Source organism: Eubalaena glacialis, chromosome 14 (assembly GCF_028564815.1).
Source record: "Eubalaena glacialis isolate mEubGla1 chromosome 14, mEubGla1.1.hap2.+ XY, whole genome shotgun sequence".
Classification (NCBI taxonomy): domain Eukaryota; kingdom Metazoa; phylum Chordata; class Mammalia; order Artiodactyla; family Balaenidae; genus Eubalaena; species Eubalaena glacialis.
The window spans coordinates 63,295,305-63,313,930 of record NC_083729.1 but is presented as its reverse complement, the minus strand read 5'-3'; the positions used below and the strand labels follow the sequence as shown (position 1 = coordinate 63,313,930).

General features: G+C 37.8%; 1 protein-coding gene across 4 annotated transcripts in view; it reads left to right on the top strand.

Annotated features, from left to right (window-relative positions):
• Positions 1 to 18,626, top strand: part of EXOC6B (exocyst complex component 6B) — a 732,384-nt gene that overhangs the window by 43,401 nt on the left and 670,357 nt on the right. The window lies entirely within an intron of this gene.

Genomic DNA, 18,626 nt, shown 5'->3' with positions numbered 1-18,626 from the left:
TCCCCTTTTATGGCTGTTAGCATTTGACTTATGTATTGAGGTGCTCCTACGCTGGTTGCATAAATACTTACAATTGTTATATCTTCTTCTTGGATTGGTCCCTTGATCATTATGTAGTGTCCTTCTTTGTCTCTTGTAATAGTCTTTATTTTAAAGTCTGTTTTGTCTGATATGAGAATTCCTACTCCAGCTTTCTTTTGATTTCCATTTGCATGGAGTATCTTTTTCCATCTCCGCATTTTCAGTCTGTATGTGTCCCTAGGTCTGAAGTGGGTCTCTTGTAGACAGCATATATACGGGTCTTGTTTTTGTATCCATTTAGCCAGTCTGTCTTTTGGTTGGAGCATTGAATCCATTTACATTTAAGGTAATTATCGATATGTATGTTCCTATTACCATTTTCTTAATTGTTTTGGGTTAGTTATTGTAGGTCTTTTCCTTCTCTTGTGTTTCCTGCCTAGAGAAGTTCCTTTAGCATTTGTTGCAAAGCTGGTTTGGTGGTGCTGAATTCTCTTACCTTTTGCTTGTGCATAAAGGTTTTAATTTCCCTGTCGAATCTGAATGAGATCCTTGCTGGATAGAGTAATCTTGGTTATAGGCTTTTCCCTTTCATCACTTTAAATATGTCCTGCCACTCCCTTCTGGCTTGCAGAGTTTCTGCTGAAAGATCCACTGTTAACCTTATGGGGATTCCGTTGTATGTTATTTGTTGTTTTTCCCTTGCTGCTTTTAATATTTGTTCTTTGTATTTAATTTTTGAAAGTTTGATTAATATGTGTCTTGGCGTGTTTCTCCTTGGATTTATCCTGTATGGGACTCTCTGTGCTTCCTGGACTTGATTGACTATTTCCTTTCCCATATTAGGGAAGTTTTCAACTATAATCTCTTCAAATATTTTCTCAGTCCCTTTCTTTTTCTCTTCTTCTTTTGGGACCCCTATAATTCGAATGTTGGTGCATTTAATGTCCCAGAGGTCTCTAAGACTGTCCTCAATTCTTTTCATTCTTTTTTCTTTATTCTGCTCTGCAGTAGTTATTTCCACTCTTTTATCTTCCAGGTCACTTATCCGTTCTTCTGCCGCAGTTATTCTGCTATTGATTCCTTCTAGAGAATTTTTAATTTCATTTATTGTGTTGTTCATCATTGTTTGTTTGCTCTGTAGTTCTTCTAGGTGCTTGTTAAACGTTTCTTGTATTTTCTCCATTCTATTTACAAGATTTTGGATTATCTTTACTATTATTACTCTGAATTCTTTTTCAGGTAGACTACCTGTGTCCTCTTCATTTGTTTGGTCTGGTGGGTTTTTACCTTGCTCCTTCATATGCTGTGTGTTTCTCTGTCTTCTCATTTTGCTTCACTTACTGTGTCTGGGGTTTCCTTTTCGCAGGCGGCAGGTTCGTAGTTCCCGTTGTTTTTGTTGCCTGCCCCGAGTGGCTAAGGTTGGTTCAGTGGGTTGTGTAGGCTTCCTGGTGGAGGGGACTAGTGCCTGTGTTCTGGAGGATGAGGCTGGATCTTATCTTTCTGGTGGGCAGGACTGCATCCGGTGGTGTGTTTTGGGGTGTCTGTGACCTTATTATGATTTTAGGCAGCCTCTCTGCTAATGGGTGGGATTGTGTTTCTGTCTTTCTAGTTGTTTGGCATAGGGTGTCCAGCACTGTAGCTTGCTGGTCGTTAAGTGGAGCTGGGTCTTAGTGTTGAGATGGAGATCTCTGGGAGAGCTTTCGCCATTTAATATTACGTGGAGCTGGGGTGTCTCTGGTGGACCAATGTCTTGAACTCGGCTCTCCCATCTCAGAGGCACAGGTCTGACACCTGGCCCAAACACCACACTGCTCAGAAGAAAAGGGAGAAAAAAAGAAAGAAAGAAAGAAAGAAAAAGGAAGTTATTAAATTAAAAAATAAAAAATAATTATTAAAAATAAAGAAAAGGACTTCCCTGGTGGTGCAGTGGTTGGGAATCCTCCTGCCAGTGCAGGGGACATGGATCCGAGCCCTGGTCCGGGAAGATCCCACATGCTGCGGAGCAGCTGGGCCCATGCGTCACAACTACTGAGCCTGCGCTCTGGAGCCCGTGAGCCACAACTGCTGAATCCGTGACCCACGGCTGCTGAGGCCCACATGTCTGGAGCCCGTGCTCCGCAAAGGGAGAGGCCACTGCAGTGGGGGGCCCACGCACTGCAGCGAGGGGTAGCCCCCGCTCGCCTCAAATGGAGAGGGCCCTTGCGCAGTAGCGGAGACCCAATGCAACCAAAAATAAATAATAAATTAATAAATTAATTAAGAAAAATAAGATAAAAGAAAACAGAAAGAAGAGAGCAACCAAAGCAAAAAACAAATCCACCAATGATAACAAGCACTAAAAACTATACTAAAAAAACCAAACAAACCCCAAAAAACAAAAACAACAGACAGACAGAACCCTGGACAAATGGTAAAAGCAAAGCTATACAGACAAAATCTCACAAAGAAGCGTACACATACACACTCACAAAAAAAGAAAAAGGAAAAATATATATATATCGCTGCTCCCAAAGTCCACCGCCTCAATTTTGGGATGATTCGTTGTCTGTTCAGGTATTCCACAGATGCAGGGTACATCAAGTTGATTGTGGAGATTTAATCTGCTGCTCCTGAGGCTGCTGGGAGAAATTTCTGTTTCTCTTCTTCGTTCGCACAGCTCCTGGGTTTCAGCTTTGGATTTGGCCCCGCCTCTGTGTGTAGGTGGCCTGAGGGCATCTGTTCTTCGCTGAGACAGGACGGGGTTAAAGTAGCAGCTGATTAGGGGGCTCTGGCTCACTCAGGCCTGGGGGAGGGAGGGGTATGGAATGCGGGGTGAGACTGTGGCAGCAGAGGCCAGCGTGACGTTGCAACAGCCTGAGGTGCACTGTGTGTTCTCCCCGGGAAGTTGTCCCTGGATCACGGGACCCTGGCAGTGGCGGGCTGCACAGACTCCTAGGAGGGGAGGTGTGGAGAGTGACCTGTGCTTGCACACAGGCTTTTTGGTGGCTGCAGCAGCAGCTTCAGCGTTTCTTGCCCATCTCTGAGGTCCGCGCTGACAGCTGTGGCTCGCACCCGTCTCTGGAGCTCGTTTAGGTAGTGCTCTGAATCCCCTCTCCTCGTGCATCCCAAAACAATGGTCTCTTGCCTCTTAGGCAGTTCCAGACTTTTTCCCGGACTCCCTCCCACCTAGCTGTGGCGCACTAGCATCCTTCAGGCTGTGTTCATGCAGCCAACCCCAGTCCTCTCCCTGGGGTCTGACCTCCAAAGAAGCCAGAGCCTTAGCTCCCAGCCCCCACCCGTCCCAGCTGGCAGGTGAGCAGACAAGCCTCTCGGGCTGTTGAGTGCTGGTCGGCATCAATCCTCTGTGCAGGAATCTCTCTGCTTTGCCCTCCGCACCCCTGTTGCTGCACTCTCCTCCACGCTTCCGAAGCTTCCCCCCCGCCAACCCCATCTCCACCAGTGAAGGGGCTTCCTAGTGTGTGGAAACTTTTCCTCCTTCACAGCTCCCTCCCAATGGTGCAGGTCCCGTCCCTATTTTTTGGTCTCTGTTTTTTCTTTTTTCTTTTGCCCTACCCAGGTACGTGGGGAGTTTCTTGCCTTTTGGGAAGTCTGAGGTCTTCTGCCAGCGTTCAGTAGGTGTTCTGTAGGAGTTGTTCCACATGTATATGTATTTCTGTTGTATTTGTGGGGAGGAGGGCGATCTCCCCGTCTCACTCCTCTGCCATCTTGAAGGTCTCCCTGCGTTGGGTCTTCGTTGCCGCGCGCGGGCTTTCTTTAGTTGCATCGATCTGGGGCTACTCTTTGTTGCGGTGCGCAGCCTTCTCTTTGCGGCAGCTTCTCTTGTTGCGGAGCATGGGCTCTAGGCGCGCGGGCTTCAGTAGTTGTGGCACACGGGCTTAGTTGCTCCGTGGCATGTGGGATCTTCCCGGACCAGGGCTCGAACCTGTGTCCCCTGCATTGGCAGGTGGATTCTTAACCACTGCGCCACCAGGGAAGCCCGATGAGAGACCTTTTAATGAGCTAATTATCAAGCTTTAAAAAAAGTTCCCATTTTCACATTATTTTTAGTTTGTTCCCTGTTTAAGAGCGTAACGTGGATTAGGTCTCCTTTGAAGTTGAGGTGTTGATGGGTACTAAATACAAAGTTCTTTTCTTATTTCTGTTTAATGGAAAAAAAAATCCCTCTTTTGCTACTTACAACCTACTTTGTACTTACTTTTTCTACTTACTTTTGCTGCTTACAACTTACTTTTTGTACTCTACAACCATAGAAACTCACTACTTACTGCTTCTACGTAACTGCTTTTTCTTAGGTTTATTTGATTGTACTCAGCATTTTCATTCTTGGATTTAAAAATTAAAAAAATTATCTCAGTAAAGGTTTCTAGTGCTACCTTGGAGTGGAGATGTTATTCATGGTAGAAGCTTGGGAATACACTCACCAGACCAGTCCATTTTAACTGACTGTGTTAGAGCAGATTTATGGCTGCCAGGTGGAAACTCCTTGCCCTAATTAGCCTTCTGCTGTTCCTCTGAGTGTGGCACTCTTAAGGGGGTCTATGAACATCTAGGTAGGTTGGTATAAGAGTTAATCAGGAAAAACTCAGAGAGATTTTGCTTTCTATTAATTAGATGCTATAAATAGTAATTTTTTTTTTTCTCTCCCCTGAACTCTGGGAGTGTTAGTGTATGAGTGTGTAAAGTACTGCCCCTCTGTCCTCTGCTGTCCCAGCTTTTTATTCAGAAAAATTCCTAATTTACAGAAAAATAGGCCAATCACCTAGATTCAATAATTAATTATTAACATTTGCCATTTTTACTTTATCTATACACATTTTCCTTTTTGGCTTTTTATTATATAGTTGAGAGAAAATTCAGGTTGATGTCCACCAGTTAGTAGTTCTGATTTTCACATTATTCCTGAAATGTAGAACATTTTGACTTCTGAGTCAGAAAATGGAATCAGAAAGTGAAGTTTTCTTCTTGATATTAATCATGATACAAACATTAAACATATAATCACACCTACCTTTTAGGAGCTTGGGAGGCACACCTAAAATGAGGAAGTAGGAGATTGATATCATTAATTTACATTCAGCCCAGAAGATGTTGAGTTGTTGTCAAGAACCCCAGTGTCTCCAAGCTGTGCCTCAGCAAGTTAACCACGCACACCCATGCTAGTCTGTCCTCCAAACTTTTTCATTGTATACTCCCTGGAGGTGGGGATTAAGTAGGGAGAAGGGTAGAAAGAAACTAGCATTTGTTGATTGGAGCTAGATATATTATATATCTTAGCTCATTTAATAATAATAGCAATGTTCTTATAGATATTAGTATCCGCATTTTATAGCTGAGGAGACTGAGGTTCAGATAAGTTAAATAATTTGCCCAAAGTCACATACTGGTAGTAAGTAGAGGAGGAGTATTTTTGAATTAAAAAAAAAAAAACACCTGTTATTTTTAGGTCACTGTGATGACAGTATATCAGGTACATTTAAATTAGGGATCTCAGGTGAAAAATGGTTCTTTTAACATCTTGTAGTTGGATAAATTATTTGTCTCACATGATTGGCAGTGTGGGTGGGACTTGTTAATACTGCTTCTTAGGAGATAGTTGACAACGGTCTTAGTTCCTTTGGGATTTCAGGGGACTTGATAGTGCTAAGTGAAGAACTTGTAGTCATGTTTTGTGCTTTTCCTCACCCTGATGAAGAAACAGTGGATCAAAAAGTACAATGAGGAATCACCTCACACCAGTCAGAATGGCCATCATCAAAAAATCTACAAACAGTAAATGCTGGAGAGCGTGTGGAGAAAAGGGGGCCCTCTTGCACTGTTGTTGGGAATGTAAATTGATACAGCCACTATGGAGAACAATATGGAGATTCCTTAAAAAACTAAAAATAGAATTACCATATGACCCAGCAATCTGACAACTGGGCATATACCCAGAGAAAACTGTAATTCAAAAAGACACATGCACCCCAGTGTTCATTGCAGCACTATTTACAATAGCCAGAACGTGGAAGTAACCTAAATGTCCATCAACAGAGGAATGAGTAAAGAAGATGTGCTTTAACATAGTAAATTTAACATAGTAAAACTTCCATATATACAATGGAATATTACTCATCCATAAAAAGGAACGAAATTGGGTCATTTGTAGAGACATGGATGGACCTAGAGTCTGTCATACAGAGTGAAGTAAGTCAGAAAGAGAAAAACAAATATTGTATATTAATGCATATTTGTGGAATCTAAAAAAATGGTATAGAAGATCTAATTTGCAAAGCAGAAATAGAGACACAGACGTAGAGAACAAAGGTGAGGATACCAAGGGGGAAAGGGGGGTGGGATGTATTGGGAGATGGGGATTGACATATATACACTGTTGATACTATGTATAAAATAGGTAACTAACGAGGACCTACTGTATAGCGCAGGGAACTCTACTCAGTGCTCTGTGGTGACCTAAATGGGAAGGAAATCCAAAAAAGAGGGGATGTATGTACACATATAGCTGAATCAATTTGCTGTATGGTTGAAACTAACACAATATTGTAAAGCAACTATACTCCAATAAAAATTTAAAAAAATTAATAAGGGCCTACATGTAAACCATATTATGCAATTTAAAATCTTTGCTTATAATAAAGTCCAATAATTTTTCAAAAAAAAATAACAGTGGAAAATTACAAGGTAAACCAGCCTAAATACAGCTGAATTCCACCACATCAGCATTCTCAGAAGAGATGATGCCAAACCTGGCACCACACCCAGAATCAGCCCGGCACACCCCATTAAAGAGTCTAAATCAGGAATTCAGTGGAGAGGTTGTGACTCATCCCAGGATCCTAGAGAAAAAGCTGACATTAAGATCTAAGGAAGATGGATGGACCTAGAGTCTGTCATACAGAGTGAAGTAAGTCAGAAAGAGAAAAACAAATACCGTATGCTAACACATGTATATGGAATCTAAAAAAAAAAAAAAAAAAAAGGTCATGAAGAACCTAGGGGCAAGACGGGAATAAAGACGCAGACCTACTCGAGAATGGACTTGAGGACATGGGGAAGGGGAAGGGGAAGCTGGGACAAAGTGAGAGAGTGGCATGGACATATATACACTACCAAACGTAAAATAGATAGCTAGTGGGGGAGATCAGCTCTGTGCTTTGTGACCACCTAGAGGAGTGGGATAGGGAGGGTGGGAGGGAGGGAGACACAAGAGGGAAGAGATATGGGGATATATGTTTATGTATATCTGATTCACTTTGTTATAAAGCAGAAACTAACACACCATTGTAAAGCAATTATACTCCAATAAAGATGTTTAAAAAAAAAAGTGATCTAAGGAAGAAGCTCAGGCCAAGAATGTGGTTCTTGCTCAGGGCTTTGCCGGTGGTAGCATTAGTAATATGGGGCACTCCTGATATTCCTGCAGGATATATGTTGTTAAGAGTCTCCAGTTCCAGAACACTGCTAATATAAACGTTGATGTAAGGTAGTTTGCTTGGCTCATACACAGGCTAAATGACTAGCCTTCACATTCATCTTAATACCTATATTTGTACTAGATATTTTAAATAATAAGAGCAGTTAACATTTATTGAGTACTTACTTTGTGCGGGCCCCATTCTAAGCAGTTTTACACATATTAACTCATTTAATACAACAACCCTACGAGGTAGATAAGGAAACAAGCTCAGAGAGTAATGCAGAGATCATGGTTAGGCAAAAGAACGGGAATTTGAATCTAAGGAGCCTAGATCTAGTGTTTTTGCTTTTGACTGCTGTGCTGTATCCAAACCGTTGTGCTATATTAGAAAAACACTATAAGGTAGGTATTATCTCATTTTTCTAATAAATTATTTTTTAAGGTCAAGCTTGAATAGGAAAAATGTGAATATCAAGTATTAGGAAATTCTTTTAGTCATGTCTCTCTCTCTTTTTATTTTTATTTTTTTTAAATTTTTGGGCATGCTGCGCAGCATGTGAGATCTTAGTTCCCCGACCAGGGATCGAACCCTTTTCCCCTGCATTGGAAACACGGAGTCTTAACCACTGGACCGCCAGGGAAGTCCCTAGTCATGTCTCTCTTATCTAGCTCAGATGGCTTGATGAGTCTTCCTTTTAGTCTTTTGAACCTGTAGTGCCAAATCTTAGAAATTAGACTAGTAGTCTCTTTCTGGATCTAAGCTAAAACCTTCTTGAAGTTTGTGTTATAATTAAAAGTAAATTAAAATCTTGAATTGCCCTTAAAACTGTTATGAAAAATAAGAAAGAAGAAAACCTTAGAGATTGAGGCATGAAGGCATTTTAAAGATCTGAAATGAATTCGCAGTCGGTGCTAGTTGAGACAATCACTTTCTAATAACATGTAATACATTGTCAGGTAGTTGTTCCTAGAGTTCTTTGTGAGGTATCTTTGTGACCAGATTGCTTCTTTAGTCTCTATAGCTGTTTTCTCTAAGTTCCTATAGTTCATAGGACATAGAACTTAGCATTTAAATAAAGACTAACTCAGTGTTGATGTCATACCTACCTCCCCCTGTCATTGGCCTAATTCAGGCCCTTATGTTTTTCTTGGACAACAGTTTCCTTACTGTTTCTCTGCTGCATTCTTTTTTAGTTTTTCAACAAATATATACTTAATAATGTCTGCTAAGTGTGAGACGCTGTGCTCAGCACTGAATGTATCAGCAGTAAACAAGACAGACATTGTCTTGCCCTAGCAGAATGTATAGTCTACTAATTGGTCATTCCATTTTCCATACCATTGCCATAAACGTTTTCGAAAATTCAGGTCTGATTTTTGCTGGTTCTCTTTTGCCTACCTCAGGCTTTTCATAGTCAAGTTGTAGCATACCATAACAGTTCAAATGACTTGTCCAATGAAGCCATCCTTGATCGCTCCTTAGAAGCAGAAATAATTATTTTCTTATCCTGGTTCCCATAGCCCTTTATAAAAATCCTTATCAGAGTATTTATTATATTTTATTATAATTGTTTGTATCAGTTTCCTCTAATTGTTTGTGAATTTCTTGAGACCAGCGATAGTATTTTATTTATTATTGTTTTATCCTCAGTGTCGGATATAGACTATGGAATGTAAGTGCTCCATAAAAGTTTAAAGTATAGTATAGTCTTAGTACTTTCTATCATGTCATGTATGTATGTTTTGTTCCTCCAACTACTAGGTTACAGACTGTCTTATAATTTCTTTGTATTCCTTCTGTTATCTAGGCTGATGCAAAGGACATCCTTAAAAAATATTTACTGATTATTATTAGTCTTTCAGTATCTTCTGCATTGTAGTTCTGTTGTTTACAAAAGCATTTATTGGTCCCTTGTTTTACAGAATGTCTCACTATATTTAAAAAATCCAAATATTTAATTTAAAGGGGCCTTATTTCTATGATATGCCTATCTTAAGCAACAGCTCATTGATACTGTGCCTGGTAAGATGGATCTTGCTTGCTTTCTTCTGTTTGTCTACTAGAATACTTAGAGGTAAATTTGTGGTTCACCTTCAGAAAAGATATGATACGCATCTTGTGTATCATCTTCACTTCTGGTCTTATGTTGCTGCCCTTTGTATCGATTATTGCTCTCCTGTTTTTAATTTTATTTAATGTTGTATTGTTTATATCTTTATATGCCACTTTAGATCCTTAAACTAACTAAAAACCAGACAGAAACCTAGAAACCAGTGGTACTTTCATTTATCCTCCAAGTACTTATTGAATCCTAAGTCCTATGTCTTAAGAGATAAATAATACGTAATACCTATCCCAAGAAAATGGAATTTGTTAATGTAGAAAACACTTGATGTAAGAAAGGTTAGACAAGAGGGCTTTGGGAGGTGATGGGAGGCATAGGGTTTGGAGATTTAGGTGCTTCTGGAGAAGGTGACGTTTGAACTGAATCTTGAGAGATGGCTAGTATTTTGATTGGTAAAAAAGGAGAGATTGGGCATTCTAGTAGGTGGAAACAATAAGTGACCAAGAAAATATAATTTGTGTTATTCATTAGGGTTATCCACCCAAAATTTCTGTTTCTCTTCCCAGTCACATGTTACGATTGCATGTCCTTGCCCCTTGGAAGTTAGGTGTGGCCATGTAAGTTGCTTTGACCAATGATGTGTGAGCTGAAGTGACCTGAGTCACTTCCAAATAGAAGATTTAAGAATCCATGCATTCACTATGCTTTCTTTTCCTCTGCCACAGTGATCTGCAGTGCTCTGATTAGCCTGTGGGCCAAATATGGTCTGCCTGTATTTGTAAATAAAGTTTTATTGGAACATAGCCATCGTGATTTGTTTATGTATTATCTATGGATGCTTTTGCACTACAACAGCAAAGTTGAATAGTTGTTACAGAGAGCATATGTCCCATAAAGCTGACTATATTTACTATCTGGCCGTTTATAGAAAAGTCTTGCAGACAACTGCTCTGGATGTTGGCTGCTTAGAATGAGGATTTTGTAGAGCAGAGACTCCTGCTGACCCACAGTGGACATATGCATATGCCATCAGCAAGAAATAAATCTTTATTCACTGATATTTTGGGGTTGTTTGTTATAGTAGTATAATCCAGCCCATCCTGACAGTCAGGCTCTTTATAGGAAAAATATTTCAGTTGCTCACAGAGGAAGAAACCTTATGGCCAGGAGTAGTGTGGAACAAAGATGGATAGGAATGTTAGGGTACTGTTGTGAAAGTACGAGACTGTTAAGCTCAGGTGTTTAGATTTTATTTAGAATCCTCAATATGGAATCAGGACTTAACGATTTTTTCCGAGGGACCGAAGAATAGTATGGTGGGAGCTTTATGGTAAAAAGTTTAATCTGCCCATAGTTATAGAAAGGCTGGAGCATTCGTTGAGTCAGGAATTTGATCTCTGTAAAACAAAAGTCCCTGGAAACTGGACTGACAGTGGTTTAAATGGAGTTTTTTTTTTTTTAATAAGTTGCAGTGACTTAATTTCTTGTGCCATTAATGCTTAATAGCAACCTCAGATTTTTTGTAATTTGAGCTGTTTATACAAGTGAGGAAGCATCATTGTAAAGGGAATTGTGATAGTTGAGGGCCAGTTTTTTTATTTCCTTCTTTTTTTCTTTGATTTCCTCTTTTTTTAGGTAAAGCAAACACATCAGACACTGCCATGAACTCAGTGAAATTTGGTGTTAGGTAGCCTAAGGTAGTTTAAAGTGGAAAAACGGTCACTTTAGAATTAGGTCTTACTGCATCTCCTGTTACTTCATCTGCTATACATCTGCTGAAGGAAACCTTTGTCAGTTTGCCAAGTTACATGAATGCAGCTGAGAGTATATAGCAGTTCCTCAAGGTTAAAATATAATATTTTAGGGAACTGAATCCTTCAGGTTTCCTAAAGCAGTTTCATCCTACATATATGATGTTTTGAAGATACATAGAAGGAAAAAAAGAACAATAATAACAACGAAAAATGCAGTAGAAAATTCCTGTATAATCAGGTTATTTTGTAAAGTGATGGACAAACTTGTTCTTCTAATCCTTTTTGGCTCTAGTGAAAGAATGTTTTTTTTTTTTTAATTAATTAATTAATTAATTAATTAATTTTTATATTTATGGCTGTGTTGGGTCTTCGTTTCTGTGCGAGGGCTTTCTCCATTTGCGGCAAGTGGGGGCCACTCTTCATCGCGGTGCGCGGGCCTCTCACCGTCGCGGCCTCTCTTGTTGCGGAGCACAGTCTCCAGACGCGCAGGCTCAGTAATTGTGGCTCACGGGCCTAGTTGCTCCGCGGCATGTGGGATCTTCCCAGACCAGGGCTCGAACCCGTGTCCCCTGCATTGGCAGGCAGATTCTCAACCACTGCGCCACCAGGGAAGCCCAGAATGTTTTTTTTTCACTTGTTTTGATTTTACTGGCATAGGGGCCTTTAGAAATTTGGAAAATTCATTGCATTGCAGGCTTGTTTTGTTGTTTATTAAGCTGTTAATTATTCCTTTTCTCTTGGAGTTTATATTTTAATAATACAACATAATACAACATCTCACATATAGACCATTTCTTTAAAAGAAATAAACAGTACAGAAATATTTTTTTGCCTTTTTATCGAGTATGAAAATAATACATGTATATAGTGCTTGGGACTCTGGTTGCAAGTTATAGAAACTATGTGAATTAACTTTAGCAAAACAGTTTAATATATTAGCTTACTATGATCAGGCATCTGCAGACACAGGGTGAAGCTGGTATTAGGTAAGACTGCAACATGGGACTCTTGTGTTTTTCTCTTGGCAATGTGTTTTACATTTTTAGCAAATGTTTTCTGTGTAGTTGAAAAATGCATACAATGTGTTTATGTAACGTGTATATTTATAAAGTTATGTATATTTTGTATTGGGGCAGCAAGTTATGTACATTTCATATATGTATATTATATATTCTTTTTTAAAAAAATAAATTTATTTATCTTTGGTTGCGTTGGGTCTTCGTTGCTGCACGCGGGCTCTCTCTAGTTGTGGTGAGCGGGGGCTACTCTTCGTTGCGGTGCGCGGGCTTCTCATTGTAGTGGCATCTCTTGTTGTGGAGCACGGGCTCTAGGTGTGCGAGCTTCAATAGTTGTGGCACGTGGGCTCAGTAGTTGTGGCTTGTGGGCTCTAGAGTGGAGGTTCAGTAGTTGTGGTGCACGGGCTTATTTACTCCGCGGCATGTGGGATCTTCCCGGACCAGGGCTTGAACCCATGTCCTCTGCATTGGCAGGCAGATTCTTAACCACTGTGCCACCAGGGAAGTTCCTATATATTCTTTTTTTATGGACAGATAGAGAAATAGATGAGTGTGGGATTCCGTGTCAGTATACTTATACTTTAATCTTGGCTCTGTGACTTGGCAAGTAATTTATCTTATCTGTGAGTCAGTTTCTTTGTATGTAAAATGAAAATAATACTGTTACTCTATATCATGGGATGGCTTTGAAATTAAGCAAGATAATACATACAAAGTGTTTAGAACAGTCCTTTATAAGTAGTGAACATGGACTAAATGTTATTATAAATACTGTAATGTTTATATTATATTATTGATGTACACATGCACTGTATATATATATTGTGTTATATATGGATAGATACATATGGATTTTGTATCTTGCTTTTTTCACTAATCTGTTTTCTTTATTATATTTTTGAACTTTAACACCTTTTAGAAAACTCACAAACCTAAAGGAAATAAACTTTGGAGTTCATTGGTGATCTTAACTTTCCTCTGAAACATCGCATTTTTGGAAAACCTTTGCTTGAGCATGCTAGCCTTTAACCCAAAGATGTGATGTGTTCAGAAGGAATAGGAGATGACTAATACCCATGAATGCTTGAACGTGTTGGTTAGTGAAATTTGTATATCCCTTTCCTGAATTGAAAAGATGACTTTTTGGTATAAACAGACTAAAAGGTCAACCAGGGACTCTTTATCAATATATAAAATGACAGTTTTTTCATTACTAGTATGAATCATATTGTGACTAGATTTTAAGTCAGTTTTTATTATTGTGCTCTGCAGAATGGCCGATTTGTTATTTGCACTACTTGTGTGGAATTTACTATTGCTGCCTGTTTATATTTTCAGATGTAGCCTGTCGCCCTCCTAAAGATTGCCAGTACTTACAAACTTTTCTTATGGGACTGAGTGGTGATATAATGAATGTGATTTTTTGAATTGTGTAATGAAATATATCAACATTTGCAAGACCTGCAAAACCCAGCGAACCAGTATTTTTCAAAGGAACAATACCTGATGTTACAAAATCATACATGGGTAAAAGATTCATTCGAAGTGTAAGGTAGACCAATGAATTTTAATCTAAAACTCATCAAGTTTTGAGGTTGTGTCATAAATTTGTGTGTGTGTGTGTATATATATATATATATAAAGTTTTCTGAAAAGGCTTTAAAAATACTTTCTCCCTTTTCCAACTACATATGTGCAAAACTGGGTTTTCTTTATATACTGTAACCAAAACCCCACATTTTAATAGATTTAATGTAGAAGTGGTTATAGAGTCCAAATATCTTCTGCAGACATTAAAGATATTTGCACAAATGCAAAAGACTCTTCCAACTATTTTTTATTTGTTTATTTCAGAATATAAAATTATTTTTCATAAAATGTATTCTTTAACATGTAAATATTATTGGTTGTTAATATTAATTAATTAATATTTTCTAATTTTCAGTTTTAATTTCTAATACAGTAAATATTGATATTTACTGAACCCTAAGTTCTTTAGGGTTCTTAATATTTAATAGTATAAAAATTAAAAACTGTGTTTAAAATGCTGGAGAGCTGAAAGTTTGGATGAAAGGAAACTGAAGAAACATGACAGTTGAATGTAATACATGGTCCTGGGCCGGATACTCTCCAGGAGGAAATGAAAACGCTCTAAAGAACATTATTGGGACAGTTGACAGGATTGGAATATGGACTATGGATTAGATTATAATTGTATCAATGTAAATTTCTTGAATTTGATAATTGTAGTTAGGTAAGAGAGGAAATACACATTGTAGTTTTTTTTTTTTATGAATTTATTTATTTATTTTTGGCTGCGTTGGGTCTTCGTTGCTGTGCGAGGGCTTTCTCTAGTTGCGGCAAGCGGGGGCCACTCTTCATCGCGGTGCGCGGGCCTCTCACTGTCGCGGCCTCTCCCGTTGCGGAGCACGGGCTCCAGACGCGCAGTCTCAGTAGTTGTGGCTCACGGGCCCAGTTGCTCCGCGGCATGTGGGATCTACCCAGACCAGGGCTCGAACCCGTGTCCCTTGCATTGGCAGGCAGATTCTCAACCACTCCACCACCAGGGAAGCCCCACATTGTAGTTTTAAGGGTATAATACATGCAACATATTCTAAACATACATGTACATATATGTAGAAGAGAAAGTGATAAAACATGTGGCAAAAACATTACAAATTGGTGAATTCTGCATAGCGGCTAAATAGGAGTTCTCTGTTATTTGTACAATGTGAAGTTATTTCAAAATAAAAGTTAAAAAATTATGAAGTAATATGATGAATCTCTTAGCAGATTTTACAGATTAATTGGTGAGTGTCTTTTTGTGCTTGTGAATGACTGAGAGGTTTTGAGCAGTTGATAAGTGGCTATGTAAGTCCTTCGGAGTTTTCACGGCTTTTCAGAGGACACTCCTTGTGCTCTGCTGCCCCCTAGTGACTTTTATGCTCATCAGCAGTTCATTCTGCAAGTACAGTAAGTTGGGAATTTGGATCACTGTAGTCATCGTTTAAAAATAATTTAGTATCAAGTAAAAGAATTGTTTTGGGGGGGTGGAGGAAGATACTACTGTGAAGATCTCATGATCTGTTTTTTCTTACACTTTTTAAAAAATTATGTTTTTGTTCTTGTGGTTCCTTTGAATTGTATCCTCAGTCTCTCCTTCCCCCCCCTCTTTTTTGAAGATAGTATTTATTGGTTCCTCCTCTGACAGAAACAGTAGAATTTCCTGTATTTTCTTTCCCTCTCTTTTCTGTGACCACAAATATTAGTCAATAATATTATCTTAGTGTTTTACTTTATAGTCTTAAAATGTTTAGAATTCTGCTAGCCCATAATCTCTCATTTGCAATTTGAAAATTCCAAAGGCTCTGAACCATTTGTTGTCAAAAGCTGTCTGAATTCATTTGGCAACAAAACTTGATGTGAGTTGATGTGAGATAGTGATAGTCTTTATATTTACCACTTGTGTGAATATTCCTACATTTGCTGCAGAGTTACTAATGTTACTAAACTAAACCCCAAGGGTTTTAGATTAGGGATTGTAGACTTGTACCTGATTTGCTTAGATTTGACTCCCAGTTATGAGGTATGAAACATCACCAGCTTATACTACTATCTATCTTTTCTCTCTTCTTTTTATTAGTTGTATAATTTTTACATACTATTGAAAAAATTTTTATTAGAGTATAGTTGATTTACAGTGTTGTGTTATCACATACTATTTTTATATACCATATTTTGTCACTCTTAATCTGATCTTTTTGCCTTAGAGTTACAGTTAAATATGTTCCCTTATTACTTCCAGTCTTTTTTGTTGAAGTTTCTCTTGTCATTTAGTTTGGTTGGAGTTTTTCTCTACCAGTTACCTTCAGAAGGACTTATATAAACAATAATTTTTGAGTTATTGTATATTCAGAATGGCTGCTCTGTAGACTGTACATTCAAAGGACAGCTTCATTGAACTTAAAACTTTTGACTCATATTTTGTTTCGCTGAGTATTGTCTTCTGGTGTTCAGTATTGTAGAAAGGTCTGATGGCTGCTGGATTTTCTTTTCCTGATTATTGACTTCTTTTTTTTTTTTCTTTTGCTGTCTTTTGGTTCTTCTTTTTCTAATCTATAGGAATTACTCTAAGGATTACCACATGCATCTTTGACTCATTAAAGTATAATATAAATTAATTCTTTTATCACTTCCTTGACACTACTAGGACCATATAACACTTTATTTTCATTTACCCTTTCCCATCTGTTAATCTATTGCTGTCATGAATTTTAATTTTACATGTCATTTAGTGCCCCCAAGACATTATATTTATTATTTTGTAGAGTCAGCATTCATTTATGTTTACCCCTTTTTGGTTTCCTACATTTCTGTGCTTTATTCTGAGATTACTTTCTTTTTGCATGAAGGACTCTCTTTAGCATTTCTTTGAATGCAAGCCTAATACTGACACATTCTCTCATTTTTTTGCTTGTTTGTATGAAAAGTGTCTTTATTTTACCTTAATTCTTTTGAAATTGTGGTAAAACATACATAACAAAATTTACCATTTTAGCCATCTTTAAGTGTACAGTTTAATGGCATTAAGTATATTCACATTATTGTGCAATCATCACCATCATCCATCTTCAGAATTTTCGTAATGTTCCCAAACTGAAACTCTGTGCCCATTAAACAATAACTCCTCATTCTCCCCTTTCCCTTCTCCTGGCAACCACTATTCTACTTCTGTCTCTATAAATCTGACCCTTCTGAGTACTTCATATATGTGGAGTCATACAGTATTTGTCCTTTTGTGACTGGCTTATTTCACTTAGGATAACGTCTTCAGGGTTCATCCATGTTGTAACATGTGTCAGAATTTCCTTCTTTTTTTAAGGCTGAATAATATTCCATTGTATGTGTACCACATTTTGTTTATCCATTCATCCTTCAATGAACATTTGAATTGCTTCCTCCTTTTGGCTGTTGTGAATAATCCTGCTATGAACATAGATGTATAAATATTTCTTTGAGTCCCTGATTTCACTTTTTTTGGGTATGTACCCAGAAGTAGAATTGCTGGATTATATGGTAAATTATTTTTAATTTTTTGAGGAACTGCCAAACTGTTTTCCGTAGTGGATGTACAATTTTACATTGCCTGCCTTAATTTTTAAGGGACTTTTTTTTTTAAAACTAGTTTTAGATTCTAGGCTGGCAGTTTATTTTTTTCAGCACTTTACTGTATAATTCAATTGTTGTTTGACATATATTTCCTGTTAAAAAGTTAGCTCTTAATCTTAATGTTGTTCCTTTAATATTTTTTACTATGTTTTTGGTTTTTTGCAGTTTTACTATGAGGTGCTTAGGTATAGTTTTCTTTGTATTTATCCTGTCAGGTTTGTAGAGCTTGAAACTGTGGATTGATGTCTTTCATTAGTTTCGGGAAATAGTTGACTATGATGTTTTAAATATTGCTATTCCCCCATTATAGAAAGACTAGACCTCTTTCTGCAGAGTCACAAATTTAGAACTATTTTCCTAGTAACACTAAGATACTGTTTTCTTCTTTTACTCACATTCTTGCAGGAGAATATAGTGAAGTACTCCAGAGGCTATATGATATGTGAAGACAGTCATTGTTTTAATGGCTAATGTAATATATGCTTGTGTATTCTTATGTTTAAATTCTTATTCAGCTTTAATTTTTAATGTGATAAATGTCAATAAATATAACCACATATACAAAAGTTCTTGGGGAACTCCATATTTTTTAAGAGTATGAAAATATCCTTAAGCCAAACAGTTTGAGAACTGCTGGGGTAGGCATTTTGACTCTATCCCATATATTTCATATTTTTTTATAGTCTTCTGTATTTTATATATTTTTGTTTTCCTCTTTATGCTTTTTTTTTAAATGGGAAAAGTATTCATTTTAATTATGCTCCAAGGTGTTACAGAGCTAGATTAACAAATTTCAGTCAGTATAAAATAGATTTATTATCAATATTCAATCATAATACAACCCAGGTAAATGAATCATTACTTTATACAAGGCTCAGATGTTTAAAATCTATCTTAACTTTACACATGTACTATAAAATGATAAATACTTAAAATGACAATGCAAGGGAAAATATTATAAAAATACAATTGTTGTAGACCCTTGTATGAAAGTTCTTTAAAGTTCTGCCTTAAGGAATAATACCATGCTGCATATCAGAACCAAAAATAGAGTATTTTCCTTGAGGTTATGCTCAGCGATATACTGGATGCACTCTAAGATACCATGCCTGACAAGAATCAAAAGAGACAAGGCCTTCAATAATGTTGAGAGAAAAAAAAAGAGAGAGGAGTAATCAATTGTCAT